The following is a 19,617-nucleotide window of genomic DNA, read 5'->3' as shown; positions in this document are numbered from 1 at the left end:
AAAAAATCAGAATTTTATGTATAATTGGAATGAGTGTGTGGTGCATGCTTTAATATTGCATTTTCTTTATAATCTAATTATATTTTTTGTTTCAGGTTTAAATTAAATTTTAAAGGGAAATTTTGAGTAAGTATTATTGGTTGGTTTAATAGTGGAGATATAAATGATAAGATTTAAATAATGGGAATATTTCATGACTTCTGTGGTAATGTAATTTAAATTTATATTCAGGTAAGTAATGTTTGGTAATTTTTATTCTAAACTGTTACAGGGATTATTATACTTGATTTGGCAATTATTGTCATCCAAAACATATAATTCAGTTAATGCAGAAGGATATTATTGATTTATACGATACAATATTAAAAGTTACAAGGACTACTGTTTCATTGAGGTAATAATAATATTAATACTATTTTATTTTTTTCAGTAATGCATAGACTTAACATTGTCAGAAATATCCAATTTTTATTGTATATTATTAATTTAGCAAATGATTACAGCTGTTGCCACTTTTCTGTGTACCCAGTTTCTAATTTTTGTCTGTCATCATATACAAAAGGTTCTCTATTTTATTATCTTTTCAGTATTGTCCTTATGTTTAGGGCATCCTCTCTTCTTTCTTTGTGAAGGTACCAATTGTAAAACTCTTAGGAAGTATAGTGGCACTCTGTTAACATGGCTGAACCTTTTCAACTGTCTTTCCTGAGGATTATCCATTAAATTTCTGTTCTAAAGACATCCATTTCTTTCTCTAAAACTTAAGATCTATTTCTTTCATTCGCATCCCATGCTTTTTTTTTAAACATGCCTAATGGATACACCGATAAGCGTGCTTCAGAGGATGAGATGAATGATTTGTACCATTTGTAAAAATGCCATGCTTGACTGGGATATGAACCCAGGACCTCCAGATGAAAGGCCGAGGCGCGCTATCACTCGTGCCACGGAGGCTGGCCGCATTCCATGCTTTAGCCCCATATAACATTACACTTCTGATGACTGTATAATAAATTTTTTCTTCATCTCTTTTGATTTCTTTCCAATCCACCAAATTGAATTCAGAGCTCTAATGACAGCTCTGAATTCAATTATTCTCCTTATTTCTCCTACTTATTTATAAGTAAGTTAATATTATAATAAAAGGAACTTATTTATAAGTTAATATTAACTCATTAATAATAATGGTTATAATGCAGCAGATCAAATTCTAAAATCTTAGCTGGTTGGTTGTAGGTTCAGTTATCTGTCCTCTTTCAGCAAAACAGTTCTTAGATGCCAAATTTTGTTTTCTTCCTTCATTTCAAGTAGTAAAAATAAACAATTCTGTTACAACAAAGTTTGTTACATGTAATTGGATTATGTAAAAGTTCAATTTTAGAAGTTTAATTATTAGATTGTTAAATGAAGCATAGATTGAATGAATGCATCTGAAGTATATGAGTGAATAAGGTATTTAGTTATAAGGTATTCTTTCTAGCTATTCCACAGTTTTTACAAAATACATGAAAATACAATTTTAAGAAAAGAATTGTGGCACAGTAATAGGTATATACACTTACCTATTATTATCATTTAAAAGTTAAAATGCTTTTTTACATAAGATAATTGTTATTGAATTAAACCTAATTTTACATTACCATACACATATTTTCAAATTAAGCTGTTTTTTGTTTCAATACACATGTTTTCATTACAATCAGTTTTCAAATCAAGCTACCAGTGTTTGTGTGGACAATCAGTTACATGGAGAAAACTAGAAGAAAGAAAATTCTGGAAGAAAATACCTAAAATCATGATTACTAGCATTGCAAGTAATTGTTACCTCCATTAAAAGTTCTGCTGTACTGCGACATCCTTGCAAATGGTAGTGTGAAAGTTATTTAATGTAATTATTCTTAAAAGATCTTCATATATGATTGTTAAATCATAAAATTGTTTGCCAAATCTTCCAAAACTTTTTAGAGATAATTATGCATCTTTAGTAACACTGATTAATTACACTTATCTTAAAAGGATTAAGAAATCTTATTGCTATCAAATAACATCTTTAATCTTTTTTTTTAAATTTCATGTGTTTGTAAGTTTCATATAGTAAGCAGATATTGGTTTTTGTATGCTATACATATTATGTTAGTGTACATGCATAATGTGCAAATATTGATTCCGTTGATGTATAGTGCTATCTGTTCTATGTACATAATTGTGTGTCCTGTCTGTTCACTATAATATAAAGCAGTCACTGCAGTTTATTTTTGTACGGTGTTGTAATTTCACTAGTTTGCAGTTTTAAAAGGATACAGCAACCTCCTTTCCAAAAAAATATTAGTGATTCTGTATTATTTTTAACTTCCTTGCAACATCAGTGATTTGATAAGTTTATATTCAGCAGATAAATGTAAGTTAAGGTATAATTTCTTAAAAATGTGAGCGAATATGATTTTTTTTCTGAATTGTCAGTATATTATTTTTCTGCATATTTACCATTGCAGTGTTATAAAAATATTTCAGCATGGAGTCTAGAAATAAGAAAACCCATTTGATAGGCCTGGTTGTATTTCTTTTTTCTGTTTCAGCCTCTGGAACCACTGTAAGGTATTACTTAAGAGGATGATGTAAATGAAGTGTAGTCCTGTACTGATGAGTGGTTAAAACACTGGTACCTATGATCTGTTATTCAAATCCGTATAAAAGTAACTGCCGTTACTAGGATTTGAACCACAGAAGGATCGACTTCAAAATCAGCTGATTTGCAGTGATGAGCTTACCACTAGATCAACCTTGGAGGGTTTGTTTGTATGTTCTGGTGGTCTATTGTGGTTAATGTGATTTTGGTAGTGTTTGTATTATTATATTTGATTATAATGTAATGTACCAGGTGTATAAATATGAAACCAGAATTTTTGTATAGAAAATACATGTTTATTGTATAAAAATAATAAAAAATGTTTTATTCGAAATATTGTCCATTGCTAACTATACACTTTCCCATCTCTCTGATAATTTATGAATGCCACACCTAAATAACGTAATCTTGTAAGGCAAACCAGTGACAGAGCCATTTTCATATATTTTCATAAGAAGGGAAGCGTTGCTCAGCAAGTGCGTGTTTCATCAATGCAAATAAATAGTAGTCGGATGGAACTAAGTCTGCTGAGTAAGCCACATGCGAAAGTATTTCCCAATTGAACGCCTCAGTTGTTTCCTTCACCAGTTTTGCTGTGTGTGATAGTGTATTATCATGAAGTAAAATCACTTTGGTGTTGCCTTTTTTGATATTCTGATTGTATTTATGCAATGCTTGATTCAAATTGCTCATTTGTTGTTGGTAGCAATCAGTATTAACAGTTTTGCTAGGTTTTAGCAGCTCATAATAGATTTCACCCTTCTGATCCCGCCAAATACATAACATTGTATTCTTTCCATGGCGGTTTGGCCTTGAAATCGATGTCTATGTTTTGCCTGGAGTTGCCCATGATCTTTTACGCTTAGGATTCTCAAAATACATTCATTATTCTTCACCTGTCACAATTTAATGGAGAAATGACTTTCTTTTGTACCTGGTGAGCAGCATTTTGCATGGTTTTTCGGTTTTCTTGCTGTCTTTCATTCAGTTCACGTGGAACCCATTTTCCCATCTTCTGGATCTTTCCCATGGCTTTCAAATGTTTGGAGACAGCTTCTTGTATTACATATAATTGATTCGTGAGTTGTTTTTGTTGTTGCGTTTGAGCATTATCCTCAACCAACAATGCTTGCAATTCGCTGTTTTCAAACGTTTTGGTGGTCATCCACATTCTTTGTTTCTCACATCAAAATCGCCACTTTTGAACTATTTAAATTCAATACGATTCTGCAGCAGTTTTTTATTTAAATGGTAACAGAAAATCAATGATGTCCGCAAATCATAGTTTATAGGTACAAAACTTGACATGCTCAATGCTAATTAAAACTATGCTGTTGTATGAAACTTGTATTGTTGTGAGTTGAAAATCTTTGTCAGCTGTCAAAGGAAGAAAATGGCACCAATGATGCGGTTTGACGTTAATTACATTGGCAGCTAGGGCCATCTATGGGCAAATTCCAGTTTCATTTACACACCTGGTAGAATTGTGTGTTATCTTAATCTTGATAATTTGCATGTTTTTGTATAAGCTCTTTTTCTATTATGAGGCTGTATCAGGTATAATATAATTATGTTTATTTCACAAAGAATGCCATATAATTGTTGGCAATTAGAAATACAGTGTTAGATTACAGGTTTTGCTTTTAAGGTGGATAAGGATATTAATCATCTTTGATTGAAATTTTGGTACAGCATTGAATTTTTATTTGGTTATCGTTTTGTTTTTATTTTGTATAATTTTGCGATTTATATACACACAGGTGTATCACAAAGTTCTCCTGGGACTTTCATAGCCTATTCTATTCATGAAAATAATGAAAAATTTCACGTAAACAAACATGTCCTAAAATGCTTTGTTTGTGAGTTATGGATAGTGATAGATTTTGCTCGAATTTAAATTACCCTGGTGAGATGAGGTATTAATTTTTTGGATGTTAATTAAGGGGCAGAATTAGTGATTTTTTTAATGGTTTGACCTAAATATTGATCCCTGTTTTTTATGTTTGATGTACAATAATTTTGTTAAATGGGTAATAAACACATAAAACCGTTAAACAGAATTTGTAGAGAATTTAATTCTGAACCAACCATCAAATGCTCTAAACTCTGATCCTCTTTGTAAGAAGCCATTTACTGTGCTGAACTGCATTGATAATAATTTACACTGTCCAACAGCTTTGTTCACGTTGAACACATCGTTAGTGTGTAGCTGGTACAAATAATTGGTAGTGAACCTGTTTCCCGAAGATTGTGAAAAGATGTGCTACTTCTTTTGGGATCTTGAATCCTGCTATTTGGAAAATGTATTTCATATTATACTGCAGCATACAATTACCATTACACACACCCAAAATGGGAATACCATATCAGCATATTCCTTTCTTGTAAATATGTACAACATTATTTCAGTGGCAAAACGATCACATTCAAACAAATTCACAGAAAGTTAACAGTTCAATGTACCCTACAGAATGATTTAAACACTAAAACAATATTGTGCATTATTGATCAGCTGTTGTTATTTTATTGCTAACTTTAAAATAATTTTTTAAATAATTTGTTTGTTGTAATTTTTGTATTTGCATAATAAAAACCTTACAATTTACATTTTTTAACAGTAAATTTTGTTTTCACATTACAAAAAAAGAATTTGGTTTGTGCTTTCTAACTTTTCTTTGTTTTATTCAACTTTATCTTAACACATTATTTTAAATCATTAAATTCATTCTACCTCTTAATTAACATCCTAAAAATTTCACAATTCCTTATTTAACTAGGGTAGCTGAAATCCAAGCAAAATCTTTCACTAGCCTTAATTTATATATAGAATTATTATCATGTTTCCTTTATTTGTAAGTTAATGCAGCAAGTTACAAAGCTAACAAAGGAAATATGTTAATAATTATATACACACACACACACATCAGTGGTGTATCATGAAATTCTCCCAGAGCTTTTATATATATATTCTACTTGTAAAAATAATGGGAAAAGTTCGTATAAACATGAGTAGAATAGGTTATAAAACTCCTGGGAGGACTTCATGATATACCCTAATGTATTTATATGTATAGTAAGAATTATTACAATTTTCCTTTGTTTGCTTCATCAATGTAGTTGTTTGCTGGTGGTTTTTCATGTAATATAATTGTTTTATGAATTAGCAGATTATAAAAGGTTTTCATCCAGAGATATGTTTGAATAATTCCATAAAGGTAAAATATGAAAGTAATGTAATGCTTGTGTTTGAAAATTTGTTTACTCATTTCTAATTGCAACAGCAAAATCGTTCAAATTACGGTACAAAATCTTCCACTTTCCCCTACTTGTCAGTTTAGCATTTTTCAAACTATGAAGATTTATGCAAAATGAAAAAGAAGGTATTGCCAAAACATATGCCTGTTTTGAAAACTTTGATGAATTACACTATAAGGATGGGATAAAAACTTGAAAATCGTTGGATTTTTGTAGCTGTATAAACTTGCAATGAGATTATGTTGAGGAATAAAAGATTTTTTTCTGATTGTGAAAAACTGTGTCTTCATTTTTGTATGAATTAATTGAACACCCCTTTAGTTATATGATAACCATATATCCTCAACTTATTTATTCATTTGAGTTTTGAAGTTGACAAATGATGAAAAAACAGGGGCCATCTGAGTAATTCTGCCATCAATTTGTGACATACTAATTGAGGCATAGTTGCTATGTTGTATAACCTGTGCTAAATACGATTAGCGTTCTGATGTCAAAAACATCTACCTGGTTAGATAGGTTTCTATTATTTTTTCAGTGAAATCTTTCCCCAACTCTTTGTTGCTGAGAAATATCAATTTAGTGTAAGTTATGAAAAAGTAGAAAATACAGTAAATATCGTTTATTTACTGACGATTTTAGGTCATTGTAACCAATAGTCACAATAAACAATGCTTAGGTAGCTTAGTGGTACTACTTAAATATACCATCTACATGGGTATTATAATAATTATTTAATAATCATTTATTTCTGTAATAAAAAAATAAAAAAAAACAAAAATACACAATAATAAATACAAATATGGCGGTGTAAAAGAAGTTAGAGAAAAATTGTAAAAATTACTTTTTCTGCAAAAAGTCTATATTTTGCGTTGTTTAGAGTATTTTGTGTTGTGATACAGTAATACATTAGCAGCTTCTGTTAAATTGGCAAACAGTTTTCATTGCTGTTAAAACTTTGTTGCTGCTATAGTTTCCTGTTGTTGTTACCTATGTCCCCTTCTATTTATGCTAGTACTGCAGCCACTACATCATCATCTGTTACAGTTTCATGCTTTTCTAAATCTTTGCCAACCTATTGATAATCTTCAAACAATGCATTTGGCAGAGATCAGTCTTGCAGAGTTTTTGTCCTGTTCCAATTCTTCTTTGCATGCAACGTTAGTAATTTCGTCAGCCTGTGGTAAAAGTCCTACATGTTGAAAGTAAGTTTTTACAGTCAGCAGAGAAACCTCATTCCGTGATCTTTCTAACATAATTATAACATCCATAATAGTTATTTGTGTTTCTTTTGTGATATGAAACATCTTTAGAATCAGATTGGAACATACGGGTACCAGGACAGAAATTTGTAGCGTAACAAAATGTTCTATATCATCCTGCTCTAATAATTTCCTAACTACTAGTCTCAGTGACAAATATGGTGTCATTTTATAACTTACATGATCAGCTTGCCAATATGACTTTGAGTTTGTGTCACTGGTGGGTGGGTTGGTTAGAAGGGGGAACAGTGCAGATTGACCAAAACTGGTGCTCTCGCTCATTTCCATTCAGTGTAGCTCACAACTTAGATGTCATGCATGGTGATTCGTCTGTTTGTGTTTGTCAAGATAGATCAATTTAAATAATAATAAGAGTATTTTAGACAATATTTACGTGTAAAAAATTAAAGTAAACATGTAAAACAGTGTAAAAATTCAATGTCAGCGTCAGCCCATGCAGAAGCCAGCCAGAAATATAAATTATACATATCATTGGAAAGAGAAGGTTATATGGGCCACGCATAGGTTCCCCATTGTCCAGTGCCGAGCGAGCGAGCATGACTGTTTTGCAAGCGTTGCAAAGCTGGCATAGCACGCTTGGTGCACAACGCCAACTGTGCAAGCAACTCTACTGCTGCTTATTATGCCATTTGTCTTGCTTCTCATATCACAGACCAATGTTGAACAAAATTGTCATCAAATGTTAGTCAAAATAAATATTTACCATTTAGTGGCTGTTTTATGTTAAAATTTAATTTAGTGCGTAGCCAGTGTCTTGTTTTTATTTCAGTCCAATACACTAAAAGTGACTCGCTGATGTACAGACCAACCAGTTTATCTGTAGAGTTGGCCAAATGAAGCAACTAAAATTTTCCATTGGACACCTTCAGTTTTGTTTAAAAAAAATACAATTGTAGCTCTCCCATTTAACTCTGCAGATAAGTTGGTTGGTCTGTAGCTCAGAGTAACTACGTCCACGGTCTAACATTTCACGTTATACCAATGGCCGTGTGCTCTGACAGCCCTAACCAAATTTTTCTTTATCTAAATTCTGTATTGTTTGTAAAATTAGGTGTTTTTTTGTAGTGGACTTTTACCAACTTGAACATGTCTTGATCTAAGGGCTGTAGGACCGTTGTCGTTTTCAGTAGTAAGAACAGTAACTTTATACACGAAAGATTTTTGGGGTATGGATGTGTCGGATAGTTGTTAATGAGCAGCAGTATTTTGTAATTTTCAATGTTTAATTCACGATCCTGTTTTTATAACAAAGACATAAAGACATCACTTGTCCAAGCTTTCTTGTTATTGTCTTGCATAACAGAAAGCGATTTCAAACTTATAAAACATCAGGGTTTAGCACTCTTCCGTATAACCGGAAGTTTTATTTTCTCAGTTCCAGACTTGTACACACTTTCTCAGTTCCACTTGAACACGTTTCGCCTTTACTGAAGGGTTCTTTCTGGTGTCAGTTTAAATTATAGATATCTTCGTCTGAATAGCGCTCTTTTAATTTTGGGCAAATGTTTTCTAGCCATTTTCCTGACACACTAGTTGGGCTGCTGGAGCCTTGCCACTTATTCTTCCCGATACAATATCCTGATGCTGACTGTGTCGTTGAATCCAATGAAGTTATTTCACATGGTTTATAGAATTTTTTAGAAAAATTGTTCACCTTAGCTTACAATAAAGGGATGTTAATAGGGGTATTACTAGTCCTCCGGTATTTAAACCATTTCAACAGTGCTTGTTTACATCATTATATTGACTAAGCTGTAATTTTTTTGATTTCATAGAATGTGTTTCAAGATTTTTTATAATTTTTTCATCATTCCTCCATGTACCAATATTGTCAGATGACCTACTCCTAATTCTTGGGTCTTGGGCAATGTCCTTATCAGTTTTACCATTGTCTAACCGCCAGATGCTGTGCATCTTTTCCTCTACCGTGAATGTTTTTTGCAAGGTTATAATTAAATCACTATGGAATGAATTAACACAGGACACGTAAAATAAAATACTGTACTTGCATGATATTATACGCTTACAGCAAAACATTAACAACAAAAATTATTAAGATTATTAACAACTGAATGTGCGTCTGCTTCAGTTTACAATAATCTGGTACAGGAAAAAGTTAGAACTATAGTACTTATGTAAGAAAAAAGGAACCATCAAAATATTTCTATGAGTCACTTCTGTTCATCTTTGTAAGCGATAAAATGTTGCATTGCAGTAGGAAAAACAACTCATAACAGATATGTAACTGCAACCGATGTCATTATAAACTATTTACATACTGTATTTATGCGTTAATAGCATACCAAACCAACCAAGAGACAAGTTTTTGGTCAGAATATCCGATATGTTATTATATCTGTTTTCACTATAAATGATACTATATAAGATATGAGCAGATATTGTTTTATTTAGGAATTTAACTGCAAAATAGATAGAATGAATTTCATTTTTCAATCGTAACGTCTAATAAATTGTTTTGTTTGAGTTTTCTTTTTTTTAAATTTTATTTTCAATAAACTTAAAAAATCGTATGTTTGTACTTAGTGTCTGTACTTCATTCATAGCATTTACTCTGAATCAAATTCTCTACAAGTTTTGTTCAAAACAAAGTTATTTTATGCCAAACATAATAAATAGTTTGTCCCCAGTCTTTTGTCTTTTACTGCAGATTTCTTGAAAACCATTAAAAATACAGTTCTGGAACCTATTTTTTTTCTATCTTTCAAGTCAGAATACATATAAAACTACTAAATTTATCCCATAATTTGGGTCCAAAGAATTACAGTTTGACTCTTTTACAGGTTTTTTCCAGCTGACGCACGCTAACGAAGCATTTCCTATTCTATGTTCATTTGATTTTTAGTTTCACCAATAGAACATGTCCTGTAAGTTTGTTACATTCTTTGTGGATCATTCTCTGTGTGTACGAGGTCTGTTCAAAAAATACATAGACTAACATCATAATACAAAATGTACTTTATTTAGAAGTTACTTGTCTGGGTCCCCTTCAAAGTTCTCTCCTCCCCAACGCACACACTTATCCCAATGGTGTTTCCACTCTTGGAAACAGTCCTGGAATGCTTCTTTTGTGATGTCTTTCAGTTCCTTAGTCGCATTTGCCTCGTTCTCGTGAATCGTCTCAAATCTTCCTTTCAAAGGTCTTTTGAGTTTGGGGAACAAGAAGTCACAAGGGCCGAGGTCAGGTGAGTGGCGGGTGGAGAAGAACAGTGATCGAGTGTCTGGCCAAAAACTCACGAGTTCTGAGGGCTGAATGGCCTGGAGCATTATCGTGATAAAAAAGCCAGTCACCACTCTTCCACATTTATGGACTTTTCTGCAGACGTTTGACAACTTAAATGAACTTCTCTGATGGTCATAAGCAGGGTGTTGATTTAGTCTACGTGTGAGTCGTCAGTTGACATGGAAGGACGTGCAGGATGCTCATCATCTTCAATTGACTGACAACCATCTTTAAAACGTCCATCCCACTTAAAACATGTCACATGCTTCATAGCAATGTCGCCGTAAGCTGTCTTGAGCATATCAGAAGTTTCACTCGCAGATTTTCCGAGTTTAACACAAAATTTCACGGCAACTCTGCTCGTTGAAGTCGCTCATCCTAAATCTGCCAAATGAAAAAAACACTTCACAAACAACCGCGCAGCTAAGCAACCAATAATGATATTCACAATCAAAAAACTGTGTTATAATCAGCTAATCCATACAAACATAACGATGCCAAGTGGATTTGACGAACCAGCTGGACCTGCGCAATTCAAACAGTCTACGTATTTTTTGAACAGACCTCATATCCATATTCACAGATGATTTCCTTCACTAATACATAAATGTATTTATTGCTTGTGAATAGTTTTATCAGAATAGAAATATTTTTTTTTTAAATAATTTTTAACAGTTAATAGTTTTTTTCTTTTTTTAGGTCCTAGTTTTGTTAATATTAAAGCAATTTCATTATGCTGTTATTTCTAAAAAGGTATGATGAATAGAAGAGCCCCAATGATGAAGAATATATTTTGTTTAATATTTTTAACTTTGTAAAGTAAATTTTAAAATAAAGTGTTTTTCTTTTTAAAAAAAATTTCTAATGTTATTTATTTATGAATTGTGTAAAACCTAACAAAAACAAATTTAATTACAGTTCTCAAAAATTGTTTCATTACGCTCATCAAAAGAACAGTTGCTACACTGATCTCACTGTGGAAAAAGCTGATGCATTTTTATAGTCAAAACATTTATTTAGAATATCGTCAAAAACATGTTGAATTTGCCCGTTTGGTGTATTTTTTCTTACAACTTGCTTCATAATGTGTGTTAAGAAGCAAATCGTTTGTGCGTGTAAATAGACGTTTGTGCGTGATCAAGAAAGTTTTAATGCTAATTCTGTGGTTTTGTGATCACTTATATAATACTAGCTGACCCAGCAATGCTTTGCCATTGCTAGATTTTAGTTTATATATATAAAAGTTTGATAAAACATTAAAAAATTACATTATGGAACTTCACAAAATTTAATCTTTCCCATCTTCCCTTTTTTCCTTTCTCCCTTTTCCTTTTTTAACTTCTTCCCTTTTTACTTTTTGCATTTCTTACAATTATATTTCTTTTCACGTAACTAGTATGTGTTGTGAATATGAGCCAAATCTTACCATAAATGCAATTTTTCCAGATATTTCAATCTCAGCAACATCTAGCGGGTCCATTGTTTGCAGAGGTATTTCTTTTCATGTAACACATTCTAATATGAACCCAATTGGACCATAAGTACAATTTTTTGAAATATCTCGACTCCAGCGCCACCTAGCTGGTCCAAACTAACTTAGAAACCTTCGCGGGTGTGCAAAGTTTCATTGCAACAGATGAATGGTATAGGAATGCATACGGGACAAGCAAGCATGAATTATTATATATATACTTGCAAACCCGGCAATACTTGGCTGTTGCTAGATCTGAGTATGTATGTAGATTAAATGAACACAATTGAAAGTTTGATAAAACCTAAAAAACTGAACTTTGTGGCATTCACATAATTGAACCTTTCGCTTTACCCATTTCTCCCTATTTTCGGTAACAAATTTTAGAGGGACTTAGCTGTATTCTTTTTTAGTGTTTCTAAAGATGTAAGGTCTACACCAGTAAGTCCTTCGCAAGTGGACAGCTACTAAAATTATCAGCAGGTACATTTCTATTTGTATTTCTAATTAAGGCAATCAATGTTGTTATAGTCAAATCTGTGCATAAAATGTGCGTGACTCTAGTAACGCGTAGATTGCTAGTCCACATTTAGCAGATTTTAATGCCATATTTTGTATAAACCTAAAACGGCAAGGTCGTTACCACGACTGGAAAACCTAGAAACTCATGGGATTTCATTTTGGGTCTGGAAAGTCATGAAAATTTAAAGGTTTCTGGAAATTTTAAAATATCTTTTTATAATCGCGTATGCAAAATTAATACTACTGATGCTTGTGCCCAGTGGCAGAACTCCACTTTCTGGCATTAGCGCGCAGAAATAATATTTTTGCACATTAACATTTTTTTCTTTTACGCCTTTTTTAACATAAAATTTGAAAAAAAATGTTAATATTTGTTTACTTCTTGTTTTTTCTGGGCAAATTTTTGAAATCTCGCTACCTTTAATTAAAACTCGTTAAAAGTTAAGCGATTTATATATCAATCTAAATTTTATTCATAGTTTGAAGTATTTTGACTCTTTCTATAATTTCAATTAAATACAATTATCTGTCGTACTTTTGCGCGCAAAATTATAAAAAGTTACCTACATAACACGTGCGTGAAATTAGCTGGCTCGTGTGCAGAAGTAAACTCGTGCGTGTAAAGTTACTTCATGCCCTTGCTGCATAAATAACTAAACAAATAGTTAAATTAATTCAAAATTCATTTATGCTGTTTTAATAGATCTTTAACTACTTTCTACTTATAGTCTCATATAGGTATACTTATTAAATTCGCTACATATAATTTTTTTGTATGTAAATTACGGGTACATGTAGGAAAAAAGTCAATAAATATTAATGTGAATTTTCAGTAAAAATAATCGACCGGTTGAGTTTGTTCTCAAAGGGTTACACAGAACTGTCCATACAGGTGACTGAAGTTTGACAAAAACTTATTTTCATGATATTTACAAACACTAGTGACATCTGAATTAACACTTAAAAAAATTGGTTGTTGGTTTTCATCACTAAATTCATAAATTTTAATAAGTTCTTTTGGAACTGTACCATACACTCTCTTAATGAGATTGTATGGTACTCTTCATTCACATCTTCACATAAATTCCTATGTAATATTGTTCTTCCATTGTTTTACGTGAAATTATTTGAAAATAATGAAAAATTTAACAGATTTTAAAATTTGCAAATACGAGGTACGACAATAAAGTAATGAGACTGATGTGAAAAAAAATGTTGCTTACCGTCTTAGTCATGTTTAGTGTTGTCTCCTTCAAAGTAGTTCCCCTCTGATTGCACACACTTATTCCAGCGCTTCTGCCACATTGACGGTAACGTTTCTGGAACTCATCTTCTGTAATATCCAACAAGACCCTTGTTACAACTTTTTGGACATCTTGTGTTGTTTGAAAATGGTGTCCCCCTTGACCGCCATTTTGACTCTTGGAAATAGAAAAAAGTCGCACGGAGCGATATCTGGTGAATACGGCTATGGTAATACTGAAATTTTTTTTTAGGTTAAAAATTGCTGTACTGACAGAGCAGTATGGGATGGCGCATTTTCGTGATGCAGCATCCAATTATCAGTATTGTTGGCACGGACACAAAGAACTCGTTTACGAAGTCTTTCTAAAATTTCTTTGTAGAAATATCGGTTAACTGTTTGTCCAGGAGGCACCCATTTTTTATGAACAATTCATCTTGGAATCGAAGATGCACACAAGCATGCTGCATTTCACTTTTGACTTTGACATGCGAGCTTTTTTTGGTCTGGGTGATCCCTTTGAGCACCATTGCGAACTTTGGCATTTTGTCTCTGGATCGTATTGAAAAAACCAACCTTCATCGCCAGTGATAACACGGCTCAACAAATCTGGATCGATTTCCGTTTGCTCTAACAGATCGGCTGCCACATTTTTCCGTGTTTCTCGCTGTTGTTGTGTGAGATTTTTGGGGACCATTTTTGCATAAATCTTTCTCGTACCAAGATCTTCAGTTAATATTATACAAACCGTTTCTCGATCGATGTAGAGTTCTTCTGCAATCATTTTCACGGATAATCTTCGATCAGATCGTACGATTTTACGCATCCTGGTCAAGTTGACATCTGTCCGTGAGGTTGACGGTCTTCCACTGCGGTCTTCATCTTCAACATTCGTTCTGCCTTCACTAAAAGTTTTATGCCACCGAAACTTGAGCTCTTGACATAACCTCCTCTCCGAAAGGCTTCTGAAGCTTACCGTAAGTTGTCGTGTTTTCACCCGATTTAACGCAAAAAGAAACTCATACCGTCGCGCAATATTTTGCGGTTTCATTTCTGTGACGAGAGACACAAACACGTGTTCACTTATTACAACACAACTCACGACTGAGCAGTTGCATCAATGTGCCGCTTGGACTAGAAGTAGCTTGTAGACAAAGGTCAAAGATGGTGTGCCTACGCAAGCTGCAGGGTTGCCACATCTTGCAAAGAAAAATCAGTCTCGTTACTTTATTGTCACACCTCGTATAATATTATTAAGTAAAACTTATTTATTTAATAAACACTTTCAAACACAGGATGAAATTTGACATACTGTGTAAAGATGTGAACAGATCACTGATTAATATCAGGCTTACCAATCTGTAGCTGCAAATCTAAACAATTCAATAAGCATAAATAAAATGTTGCAACGTAAATTTTCTTGACGGCTGGAAATGACTTGTGACTGTTATGTAACATAAACACTGCAGTTGAATTGTTGAAACAAATCTATTTCAACTATAGTAATAAGTATAAAAATATTTTAAGTTCCAAGAAGACAATCAACCCCCTTGGAGCACTTATTTAGTCTGTGAAAATGGTATCACTTTTAACAGGTTTTTCATGATTTTTGAGAGATAACTTTTTATTAGTACAACACACAAGAAACCTGTAAACATCTACAAAATAAATTTTGTATAAACATCTACAAAAATACTGTAAGTTGTTAAATTTGAGATTTTTATCACCAGCTCCATCAGAGTTATTTGAAGTCAAAATTTGATTTAAAAAAAAAATGGTTTTAGAAAATTTAGGGCTATATAATCACCATTAATATTGGAAGAAATCCTTTACATAAATTACATCTATTTATGAATGATAGATAATTAACTGATGTATGATTTTTATGTAAAGGTTTGACCTTTATATCACTTTGACCCTTATTTACAAATTGAGCATGCTTTTTAACATTTCATTCTTCAAGAGCTTCTAATGTTTGATAGCGTTGCTCTAAAAAGCCAATTAACTGTTTAAGTGAAGGGATTTCATTGTTCTTTATACTGGCCTCCCAATCAGAAAAGGTGTGATTATCAAGTTGACTGATAATTAAATGAATTATTAATGTGTCCCAACTCTTTGTGGGCTGGTCTAATGCCTAAAGTGTACGTAAATGTTTTTAAACATTTACAAATTGAATTTCTGATTTGTTTTGCCGATTTTTTTTTCTAATTTACTTAAAGTGAAATGAAGTGATATGTTTATTAACAAATATCATTTATTAACATATTACGATTGTACAATTGCCAAGCTATGGCATAATTTGCTGCTGAGCTTTCTAAAGACTGAAGTACTGTAGCAGCTTCACCTTTAAGTGCTGACCTTAAATAATTAAAAGTTTTGAATGTCTGAAAGATAGGCATTTTTATCCATTACAATTTGAAATCTGTTATAGAATGATGACCAGTCATCGTAATTTCCATGGAACATGGGTAAGTTATTGGCTGGCAACTTTGTCAGAACACTTGTGAGGTTAATTACCTCTTTTGTTTCTGATTGAATAGTATTTTGTTTATTAAATATTTGCACTTGTTCAACTAATCTTTTCCCATTAAAGCCCAACAGGGCTAGGAACGGTGGGGGATGTGGTGACTGGAACGTCGCTAGACAGGTGTCTTCCCCTACGTGGTTGGGATGATTAAGTAATCTAAAATATGTCTTCAAAATTATTACGCTCTTCATTGCTACTTTCGTCACTTATATACTTGATTTGAGTTTGTGTCATTGAATTCTGGCAAACAGTTTTTTAATGTATCAAAACGTAATTTTAATTGACCTATCTCATCAGCTTTACCTTTGGTTTAAAAATATTTTTTTAAACGTAGGATATTTTGCTTTAACCATACCATGCTGTTTGATTAATTCAGTTTTTTTATCCAAAGACATATTGTACACAAATACTAGACAGTACGGAAAACAAGGAAAGAAAATAATACAATATGTAACTAGAAAATTAAGGATTGATTGAGTAATTAAAAAAGGTTTTCAAATAGAATGGATAACTTCTATCAATACGGAGTGATAAGTAAAATACTTTGCGTAATTAAACAGAAATGGATGTTATGACTGGAGACGTAGAACTCAATAACTGTATGTATACACACAATTAAGAAAAACAAAACTGGAATTAATAAACCTTACCAATTAATAAACAGCATACGTAAATACCTGATACGATAAGACGCTACTCAGAACTGACATTGACCGCATTTCAGTAAGCTGATCCTGTGTACAGTTATAATTGACAATGCAGTCATGCAAGTCCGTCGCTTCGTACACTAAACCACAATTCAAACTTATGTTAATTTAATATTTCTACGAACGCAATGTCAAATTTGATTTATTACCGTCTCATTATACTGAATAATAAATTTATATCACAGTCAAAATTAATAAGTAAATGAATATGATGAACACATAAAATGAATGTTTTGTAATGATTTCACACAAATGTTTAATTGATTCATTACAGAAGACACATGTACACTAAGTTTTCTCCATCTCAGAGGACCACCTTTTTGTTTTATGAATTATTAATAGAAAGGTTTGTTTTTGTTTTTTTTTGATAGTGGACTGGTATAAGTAATTGTTATGAACACCAATTGTAAACACGTAAGATTTGTATTTTAATCACAAATTGAAGTTTATAAGTATACAACTCGCAAAGTGTAATAAAGTTGGTATACATTGAACGCCTATGAATACACTAAAAAGAAATCACATTAAAATATATGATATAGGAAGCACACCACACCAACACGATGATTCTCCAGACACACACTACCCGAAACGAGCAGCACTCACATCCACATGAAACTAACCCCCCCACCACCACCATATATGCACACATACATACACGCTCTCGCTCGCTTGCACACATAGATACACAAAAATCCAAACACAGTCAGTATACATCAGTTAATACTCATCAGTACACCTGTAGAGGTAATAGTGACTACCTGTTTGCAGAACTGGAACTTACTTACTAAAAAAAAATAAATAAACAATAACTAAAAACAACAGATCTTATAAATATTTCCAAAGTAATGTCAACTTCGCCCCTCATAAAGTTCTTGTTTGGCTAGTCATAATAATTATTACTTTAGATCCATTCTCAAAATTGAATATTTTCTGGATTTATGGAAAATAGCTGAAACCAGTCAAACTAGGTAAACCATACAATAATATAACATCGCATCGGCCCATTAGTATGCCTTTAATTCAAATAGACGGGCATAAAACCCATGAATACGAAATTATAAATTTCATCATAAGCAGTATTAACACTAATGGTAGTAAGATTAGAAAAAAACTAAATCATGAGAATTACTGCAACAGTTTTAACAAACTATTTAAGTGTAAAAGATAACAATTTGTAGAAAATAATACCACCTTTCAGTTTATAAGGTGAATAGCAGCATTTTTAACATTTAAATTTGTATGGTAACATTTAGCAAAAGAAACATTTTCTAGTACAAAACCTGGCACATTAAAGTCACCTAATAATAATTTAACTGTAGCTGTGCTGTTTGTATGTGGTAAGTGAATTAGATATACAATTATTTTTATTTTATAAATTGTACAATAAATCGTAAACATATTTATAGCATTAATTTATTGTTTTTTTTTTTTATTACAGCAGATAAATTTAGTAAAACTGAAAGAGGAACTGCTTGACATTATGAATGGTGATATTGAAAAAGATCCCTTAGCAATTGAAGAGACAAACTTAGTCAAAACAGAAAATTTTAAAGTTGAAAATGAAGTGGTAAGAGTTAGATTTTGTATACAGTAGAACACCAATTATCCAGATGGCCCTTGAAAGGCAAAAACTGGATAATTTAGGTGTGTGAGAAAAGTAATAAGACTGACTTTTTACTTACCAAAGTTTTTATTTTTTTCAAACAATATTATCCCCATCAAAGTAGTTCCCTTGGGCAGCTATACACTGGCGGAGTCGTTGTTCCCACTCTTAGTAGCACCGCTGGAAGGCTTCAACTGGTAAGGCTTTTAACTGGTCAGTCACAGTCTTTTGAATGTTCCCCAGAGTTCCAAAATGATTTTTTAAGACATGTTTCAATTTCAGGAAAAGGAAAAAGATACAAGGACTCAAATCAGGTGAATAGGGGGGTTGAGGAACCGTAGGAATGCATTTTGAGGTTAAAAATTCTGTGATGGAAATGGCGGTGTGACACGGGGTATTGTCATGATGAAGCATCCACTTGTCTGCAATGTCTGGCCCCACACGAATCACGCTTTTCCTGAGCTTTTCAAGGACACCTTTGTTAAACACTTGGTTCTCCAGGACAGTTTGTCCTGGAGAAACAAATTGTTTATGCACGATACCCCTACTGTCAAAAAAGCAAATCAGTATGGATTTGATCTTCGGTTTGCTCATTCGACATTTTTTTGGTCGAGGAGATGATGGAGTGTGCCACTCTTCGCTTTGCCGGTTTGTTTCAGGATCGTACTCAAATATCCAGGATTCATCACCTGTGATTACACGATTGAAGAATTCTTGGTCATTGTCAATCCTCTCAAGAAGATCAATGCACACGTTTCTTCGATTGTCCTTCTGTTTCGTAGTGAGGTTTTTCGGTACCAATTTCGCATGTCCAAATTGTCTGTCAAAATTTGATGTACGGCAAAAGTGTTTAAATTTAACTGTTCACTCATCATCCTTTTCGTTAAATTACGGTCTGATCTCACAAGAACCATGTTGAGAACATGCTCAACATTCTCATCAGATTTTGAAGTTGAATGTCTCACTGAGCAAGGTTGATCTTCAACGTGTTCTTGGCCTTCCAAAGATGATTTGTGCCATCGGAAAACTTGTGCTCTTGATAAGCAATGTTCCCCATAGGCCTGTGTCAACTTTTCAAAGGTCACACTCGCAGATTCCCCAAGTTTAACGCAAAACTTGATTGCATACGTTGCTCT

The 19,617-nt window shown here is 32.7% G+C and overlaps 1 protein-coding gene across 6 annotated transcripts in view; it reads left to right on the top strand.

Annotated features, from left to right (window-relative positions):
- The window catches only part of Prp4k (Pre-mRNA processing factor 4 kinase), an 86,430-nt gene extending 75,223 nt beyond the window's left edge, over positions 1–11,207 (top strand). For 3 of the 6 annotated variants that reach the window (XR_012757462.1, XR_012757463.1, XR_012757467.1), the window contains exons 20-22: positions 96–126; positions 272–394; positions 2,577–2,954. The gene's annotated coding sequence lies outside the window, so the exon portion shown is untranslated. Of the gene's footprint in view, positions 1–95; positions 127–271; positions 395–2,576; positions 2,955–11,104 lie in introns of those variants that run through there. The other 3 variants (XR_012757466.1, XR_012757464.1, XR_012757465.1) reach the window with 3 other exon arrangements.
- Positions 11,208–19,617: the final 8,410 nt, after the last annotated feature.

Source organism: Lycorma delicatula, chromosome 8 (assembly GCF_047948215.1).
Source record: "Lycorma delicatula isolate Av1 chromosome 8, ASM4794821v1, whole genome shotgun sequence".
NCBI classification, from domain to species: Eukaryota; Metazoa; Arthropoda; class Insecta; order Hemiptera; family Fulgoridae; genus Lycorma; species Lycorma delicatula.
Note: the sequence above shows the minus strand (reverse complement) of the source record. Positions and strands in the feature narration are given on the sequence as shown.